The sequence below is a fragment of the Scatophagus argus genome, chromosome 7 (assembly GCF_020382885.2).
Source record: "Scatophagus argus isolate fScaArg1 chromosome 7, fScaArg1.pri, whole genome shotgun sequence".
NCBI classification, from domain to species: domain Eukaryota; kingdom Metazoa; phylum Chordata; class Actinopteri; family Scatophagidae; genus Scatophagus; species Scatophagus argus.
Window position 1 is genome coordinate 25958627 of NC_058499.1, and position 8867 is coordinate 25967493.

Sequence of the window (8867 nt, forward strand, 5' to 3'; positions counted from 1 at the left end):
GCTATAGGCTTAGACTACCGGGGGCCCTCCCATGACGCACTGAGCTCTTTCTTCCTCTCCCTCTCCTTCTGCACACAATCATGTCCCATTAATGCATATTACTAACTCAACTTCTTCCCTGGAGTCCTTGTGCTTTCTTGTCCCACAGATTCCTATCGATCATGACTGGACCTCCTGCTGCGGTCCTACTGTCGTCCTGCTCAAAACCTGCTGCAATTACTACTGTTTAGTCATAATCTGATTTAAATCTGTTACGACTCAGTACAGCTACTACCATTATTGTTACTACTATTGTTATCAAAATCACCATAATACCTTCTGTATACTTCATTGTCATTATCGATACTTCTTGTATTATTACTGCTGCTATGCATCTCTGCTTGTGTGCTCCTTCTCTCACACCCCACCCCCTCTGCCTCTCTCCTGTGCTCTCTCTCTCTCTCTCTCTCTCTCTCTCTCTCTCTCCCTCCCCCTCTCTCTCTCAACCCAACCGGTCAAGGCAGATGGCCGCCCTTCTTGAGCCGGGGTCTGCTCCGAGGTTTCTGCCTTCTAAAAGGCAGTTTTTCCTCGCCACTGTCGCCAAGTGCTTGCTCAAGGGGGAATGTTGGGCTCTCTCTATTTACAATTCAAGAGTCTGGTTTAGACCTGCTCAAATTGGAAAGTGTCATGAGATAACCTTTGTTGTGAATTGGCGCTATATAAATAAACTGAACTGAATTGAATTGAATTGAATTATGGTGATGGTGATGATGATAGTGGTGATGGTGATGATGATGTTGATGTGATGGTGATGGTGATGATGATGATGATGATGTGACGATGATGATGATAATGATGATGGAGATGACGATGATGACGGAGATGATGATGATGATGACGATGATGATGTTGATGTTGATGATGAGGGTGATGATGATGGTGATGATGATAATTATGATGACGGTGATGGTGGTGGTGGTGGTGATGATGATGATGACGATGAGGGTGATGATGATGATGATGGTGATGACGATGATGATGGTGATAATGATGATGACGATGACGATGATGGTGATGATGACAACGATGGTGGTGATGATGATGGTGATGGTGGTGATGATGTGATGATGACGATGATGGTGATGATGGTGATGATGATGATGATGATGGAGATGACGATGGTGATTGTGGTGATGATGATCATGATGACGATGATGGTGATGATGACGATGATGATGACGATGATGATGATGGAGATGACGATGACGATGGTGATAATGACGATGACGATGATGGTGATGGTGATTACAATGACGATGTTGTGATGGTGATGATGATGATGATGGTGATGGTGATGGTGATGACGATGATGATGGTGATGATGACGATGATGATGATGGAGATGATGATGATGATGGTGATGATGATGATGGATGAAGCGCTGGGGTGGAACAAACACGAAGTGGCAGAACACAGACATGCAGTTTAAACACATCAGGAGACATTTCAGTTAGCATGTTGTGCTAAACGGCTATTGTTGTTGTTTTGATTTCAGTTTATATTTTACACCTTTTTGACAATGATAGCTGGAAGTTATTATTTTATAATGTAATCATATTGTTATTAAAATATTTTTATTGCATTTATTATTATATTGCATTTATTGCATTGAATTTGGTGTTTGTCTGTATAAATGGTTATATACTTGGCAGACTTGTCACAGACAGATAGACAGCAGGTTTCGTGTTACCTAGCAGCAGTTCAGTCTCATCTCCAGGAGAGTTAGACTAGTTCAATTCAACTAAGTCGGGCACACTGACTACGGTTAGTTAGACGATGGTGATGGTGATTATGGTGATGTGATGATGATGGAGATGATGATGGTGATGGTGATGATGATGACAATGATGATGTGATGGTGGTGATGATGATGATGGTGATGATGATGATGATGATGATGACGATGATGATGGTGATGATGACGATGATGATGGTGATAGTAATGATGATGGTGATGGTGATGATGATGATGATGATGATGGTGACGATGATGATGATAATGATGATGGAGATGACGATGATGAGGGAGATAATGATGATGATGATGACGATGATGATGATGGAGATGATGATGGTGATGATGATGATGGTGATGATGATGATGATTGACGAAGCGCTGGGGTGGAACCAACAGGAAGTGGCAGAACACAGACATGATGGTGATAGTAATGATGATTGTGATGATGGTGATTATGATGACGATGACGGTGGTGATGGTGATGATGACGATGACAGTGGTGATGGTGATTATGGTGATGGTGATGATGATGATGGAGATGATGATGGTGATGGTGATGATGACGATGGTGACAATGATGGTGATGATGACAATGATGGTGGTGATGATGATGGTGATGATGACGATGATGGTGATGACGGTGATGATGATGATGATGATTATGATGACGATGATGGTGATGGTGATGATCTACATTGGCTACCTGTAAAATTCAGGATAGATTTTAAAATTCTCCTCCTCACTTATAAAGCCCTGAACGGTCAGGCACCATCATACCTTAAAGAGTTAATAGTACCCTATTATCCCACCAGAACTTTGCGTTCCCAAAATGCAGGGCTACTTGTGGTTCCTAGAGTCCTCAAAAGTAGACTGGGAACCAGAGCCTTTAGTTATCAAGCTCCTCTACTATGGAACCATCTTCCGGTTTTGGTCCGGGAGGCGGACACCCTCTCTATATTTAAGAGTAGACTAAAAACTTTCCTCTTTGATAAAGCTTATAGTTAGGGCTGGCCTAGGCCGGCCCCCAGTTATGCTGCTATAGGCTTAGACTGCCGGGGGCCCTCCCATGATCTTGAATCTTGAATCTTGAATCTTGAATCTCCTCTCACACCCCACCCCCTCTGCCTCTCTCCCTTGCTCTCTCTCTTTCTCTCTCTCTTGCTCTCTCTCTCTCTCTCTCTCTCTCTCTCCCTCCCCCTCTCTCTCTCAACCCAACCGGTCAAGGCAGATGGCCGCCCTTCTTGAGCCGGGGTCTGCTCCGAGGTTTCTGCCTTCTAAAAGGCAGTTTTTCCTCGCCACTGTCGCCAAGTGCTTGCTCAAGGGGGAATGTTGGGCTCTCTCTATTTACAATTCAAGAGTCTGGTTTAGACCTGCTCAAATTGGAAAGTGTCATGAGATAACTTTTGTTGTGAATTGGCGCTATATAAATAAACTGAATTTCAATTGAATTGAATTGAATTATGGTGATGAGTTGGAGTTACAGTTCAAAATTAAACAGCTAGAAATTGAGGCAAATGATAGAGAAGAGTGGAGGAAAATGGAAATGGAGAGGTTGCGGCTGGTACATGAGGAGAAAATGAAGGAACTGGAGCTGAGGTCAAGTGAGACGCAGTCTCACAGTGCCAGTTCTCATGCGTCTACTGCTTCTCCTCGGTTTGATGTTGGGAGGAACATTAGTTTAGTTCCTCATTTTTCTGAAAAAGAAGTGGAAAAATACTTTTCCCATTTTGAACGTGTAGCCACCACATTTGAATGGCCTAAAGATGTATGGACGCTGTTGCTGCAGTGTGTTTTAACAGGTAAAGCACAGGAGGTCTATTCTTCGTTAACACTCACCAAAAGCGCTGATTATGAAATTGTTAAAGCAGCCATTTTGCGGGCTTACGAGCTGGTCCCAGAGGCCTATAGGCAGCGATTTAGAGGTTTTCGTAAGATTGACAAGCAGACTTTTGTAGAATTTGCCAGAGAGAAGGAAATTCTGTTCGATAGGTGGTGCACATCTCAAAAAGCTGAAACTAGAGAGCAACTTCGCGAGTTGGTACTCCTGGAAGAATTTAAAAACTGTGTTCCTGAGGCAGTTGCAACCTATTTGAGTGAGCAGCGTGTGTCCAAAGTTGGGGACGCCGCTGTACTTGCTGACGAATATGTTCTGGCTCACAAGGGGGTCTTTAATGAGAAACATCTTGAGGCTAAGAACCATGCCTTTACTCGTCCTCTTCGCTTTAAGGCTAGCAGCAATGGTCCTGGTTCTTCTGTTTTTGCTTCAAGGCCTGCTAGTTCTGGCTCTGGAAACTCTGAGAGGATTTGTTTTTTTTGTAAAAAGCCTGGTCATGTCATAGCTGACTGTCATGCTCTCAGTAAAAAGCAGAAAGCTGCTAAGCCAGTGGCATTGTTGGCTTCAGTGTCACGTCTGCCTGGTGGAGCTAATTGTCTCAGTCACTTCACTGAAGACAGGCCTGGGGTGGGAAAAGGTCTGAGTAAGTCCAGTGAGAACAGCACTGAGTCTGATCTTTTTGCACCTTTCCGTATGGAGGGGTTGGTGGCCATCTCTGAGTCAGATAAGTTTGTCCCCGTTCGTATTCTAAGGGACACAGCAGCCGCTCAGTCTTTGTTGGTGGAGGGAGTTTTGCCCCTCTCTGAAGAAACTTCTACTGGTGAAAATGCTTTGGTGCGGGGGTGTGGTCTGACTTGGATTGAAGACCCATTGCATGTTGTGTATTTACAGTCTGGGTTAGTTACAGGCTCTGTGGCAGTGGCTATTCGCCCTGAACTTCCTGTGGAAGGAGTGGACATGATTCTGGGGAATGATTTGGCTGGTGGGGAGGTGTTCCCTACACCCATTGTTGTGAACAACCCAGTTGGCTCTAGGTCTGTTAACCAAGGTGATGAGGCATCTCAGATGACAAAAGTCTTTCCTGCTTGTGTGGTAACTCGCGCTCAGTCACGTAAGGTTGAAGATGTGGTAGATCTTTCAGAAATGTTTATTGCTCCATGCAAAGAAACTGTCGAGAACGTGCCTGCTGGTCCCTCTGCTGCTTCTGAGTTCACAGTAGCTAAGCAGTCTAATGATTCCACTGTATCTGAGACTATTGAGGTTACATTGTCCAGTCCTGTCACCTTGTCTGATGAGTCTGAGGCTCAGTTAAAGGTTGGCAGGGAGCAGTTGGTAGAGGCTCAGAAGGCCGATCCTTCCTTGGCTAAGTGTGTAGCAGCAGCATTGCCTAAAGATGAGATGGGTGCCTCTCAAGTGGCTTACTACTGGGAGGATGGTATCCTCATGCGCAAGTGGGCTCCTTCAGCTGATGGCAGTGAGTGTAATGATGTACATCAGATTGTTGTCCCTGCTGGTTACTGGGCACAGATATTGAGCTTAGCTCATGATAATGTTTTGTCTGGTCATCTAGGGATAGCTAAAACTTACTATCGCATATTAAAGCATTTCTTCTGGCCTGGTTTGAAACGTGATGTTTCCCAATATTGCCACTCATGTCATACATGCCAGTTGGTCGGGAAACCAAATCAAGTGATCCCACAGGCTCCACTTCATCCTATACCTGTGATGGGGGAGCCCTTTGAGAGACTCCTCATAGATTGTGTTGGCCCGTTACCCAAGTCAAAATCTGGTCACCAGTTTCTCTTGACCTTAATGTGTGCTGCAACTCGATACCCTGAGGCAATCCCACTGCGTTCTCTTAAAGCTAAGGTGGTAGTAAAAGAACTGATGAAATTCTGTACCACTTTTGGGTTGCCAAAAGTAATTCAAACAGACCAGGGTACTAACTTTATGTCGAAAGTGTTTTCTCAGGTGTTGGAAGAGTTGGCTGTGAAACATCAGGTCTCCAGTGCCTACCACCCAGAGAGCCAGGGGGCACTAGAGCACTTCCACCAGACCCTGAAGACAATGTTGCGTGCTTACTGTCTTGAAACTGGTAAGGAATGGGATGAAGGTATACCATTCCTGCTTTTTGCTGTTCGAGAGACTGTTCAGGAGTCACTAGGTTTCAGTACTGCAGAATTGGTATTTGGCCACACAGTTCGTGGACCGTTGAAGTTGTTGCGTGAGCAGCTGACGGGGGTTACTTCTCCTGTCCAAAACGTGCTGGACTATGTCAGTTCGTTCAGAGAACGTCTTCATCATGCCTGTGAGGTAGCGAAAGAATCACTGTCTGGCTCCCAATCTAAAATGAAGGCTCACTTTGATAAGAGTGCTGTTAGACGCAGTTTTAAACCTGAAGATCCTGTGCTGGTTTTTCTTCCTATTCCTGGTTCAGTGCTTCAGGCCAAGTTTACTGGCCCTTATGTAATTGAAAAGAAACTGAGTGAAACAGATTATGTTATCTGTACTCCTGATAGGAGACGAAAAACTCGTGTATGTCATGTGAACATGCTCAAGCCCTACTGTGCCCGGCTCAATGAACCTACCCATTCCCCTCCAGCTAAGGTGTTGCCTGTAGCTTTAACAGCAGTACTGCCATGTTATTCTCCTCAGGATGATGATTTAGTGATGCAAGATGATCCTGTTCTGTGTGCTCGGCTGTAAAACTCCCAAGTGTTGAGTGACCTGGAGAATTACTTGTGTCATCTTTCTGGGACAGATAAGAGTGACATCCTCAAGTTAATTGAAAGTAATCACATGCTGTTCTCAGACATACCGACCCAAACCACAGTGTTACAGCATGACATTGATGTTGGTGACTGTCCTCCTATTAAGCAGCATGCCTACCGTGTGAATCCCACCAAAAGAGCTCAAATGCAAAAAGAGGTTGAGTACTTGCAACAGCATGACCTGGCTGTTCCCAGCTCCAGTGCCTGGAGCTCTCCATGTTTATTAGTGCCAAAGTCTGATGGAACATCACGCTTTTGTACTGATTTCCGGAAACCTAATGCTGTAACTAAACCAGACTCTTTTCCTCTTCCTCGCATAGAAGATTGCATCGATAGAGTTGGAGCTGCTCGCTACGTCACCAAGCTGGACCTGTTAAAGGGCTACTGGCAGGTACCTTTAATGCCACGTGCATCTGAGATTTCTGCATTTGTGACACCAGATAGTTTCATGCAGTACACGGTCATGGCATTTGGTATGCGCAATGCCCCTGCCACCTTTCAGCGCCTTATGCAAATAGTGCTGTCTGGTGTGGCAAACTGTGAAGCCTATCTTGATGATGTGGTGGTCTATTCTGCTGACTGGCAATCCCACGTGGAAACCTTGTCTGTTGTGTTTCAGTGCCTGCAAGATGCATCCCTCACCCTGAATCTAGCAAAATGTGAGTTTGTCAAGGCCACCATCACTTATCTTGGCAAGAAGGTTGGTCAGGGACAAGTGCGGCCAGTAGATGCCAAAATAACAGCTATTGCTGAGTTCCCTGTTCCCACCACTAAGCGGGAACTGCGTCGCTTCCTTGGGCTAGCTGGTTATTATAGAGGGTTCTGCCGTAATTTTGCTGCCATTGTGTCTCCTTTGACTGATCTCCTTAGCCCCACCAAGGATCTATTGTGGGACACCAATTGTGAGCTGGCTTTTCAGTCCGTGAAAGCTTTTCTCAGCTCTTCTCCAGTGTTGTCGGCTCCTAATTTTGCAGTGCCATTTAAGTTAGAGGTTGATGCAAGCGGAACTGGTGCTGGTTCAATTCAATTCAGTTTATTTATATAGCGCCAATTCACAACAAAAGTTATCTCATGACACTTTCCAATTAGAGCAGGTCTAGACCAAACTCTTTAATTAAATTGTGAAATAGAGAGAGCCCAACATTCCCCCTTGAGCAAGCACTTGGCGACAGTGGCGAGGAAAAACTGCCTTACCACCGTGCTGGTGCTGTACTGCTGCAGGAGGATCCCTCGGGTATCGATCACCCTGTTTGTTATTTTTCTAAGAAGTTCTCTGCAGCCCAAGGTAGGTATAGCACTATTGAAAAAGAGGCTTTAGCCATGCTTTGGGCCCTCCAACATTTTGAGGCTTACGTTGGCTCAACACCACAGCCAGTGTTGGTCTTTACTGATCACAACCCTCTAGTCTTTCTAAGCCGTATGTACAACCACAACCAACGGCTCATGCGGTGGGCTCTTATGGCCCAGAACTTTAATATAGAGATTCGGCACAAGAAGGGGTGCGATAATGTTGTTGCTGATGCCCTCTCTCGCGTAACCTAGGAGGTTGATGCTGACAGCAGGGCTGTCATCTTAAGGGAGGGGGTGTTACGTGCCATTGTATATTTTGCTGTCCCTTGTATGTGTGTCTGTCTGTGTTCTAGGTGCAGTTTCCTGAGAGATGATGCAGGGCACCTGCATCAAGCTGTGGGTGTGGCCTATATAAGTGGCTCTTTTCTCCACCCTCTCTCTCTCTCATCTCCCTGGCACAGGATCCCAGCCTTTGTTTGTGTTAACCATCTTTTGTTGTAAATAAATATGCTTTTCTTGCATCAGATCTAGTATCATTTTCCCTTAATGTGCTGTGACTTTGAGCCGGTCATAACAGTGATGATGATGGAGATGATGATAGTGGTGATGGTGATGGTGATGATGATGATGATGATGATGATGGTGACGATGATGATGATAATGATGATGGAGATGACGATGATGAGGGAGATAATGATGATGACGATGATGACAATGATGATGTTGATGTTGATGATGAGGGTGATGATGATGGTGATGATGATAACTATGATGACGGTGATGATGATGGTGGTGGTGGTGATGATGATGATGACGATGAGGGTGATGATGATGATGATGGTGATAGTAATGATGATTGTGATGATGGTGGTGATGATGACAGTGACGATGGTGATGGTGATTATGGTAATGGTGATGATGATGGAGATGATGATGGAGATGATGATAGTGGTGATGGTGATGATGATGATGATGATGGTGACGATGATGATGATAATGATGATGGAGATGACGATGATGAGGGAGATAATGATGATGATGATGACGATGATGATGTTGGAGATGATGATGATGATGATGATGATGGTGATGATGATGATAGACGAAGCGCTGGGGTGGAACAAACACGAAGTGGCAGAACACGGACATGCAGTTTAAACACATCAGGAGACATTTCAGTTAGCATCCATCCATC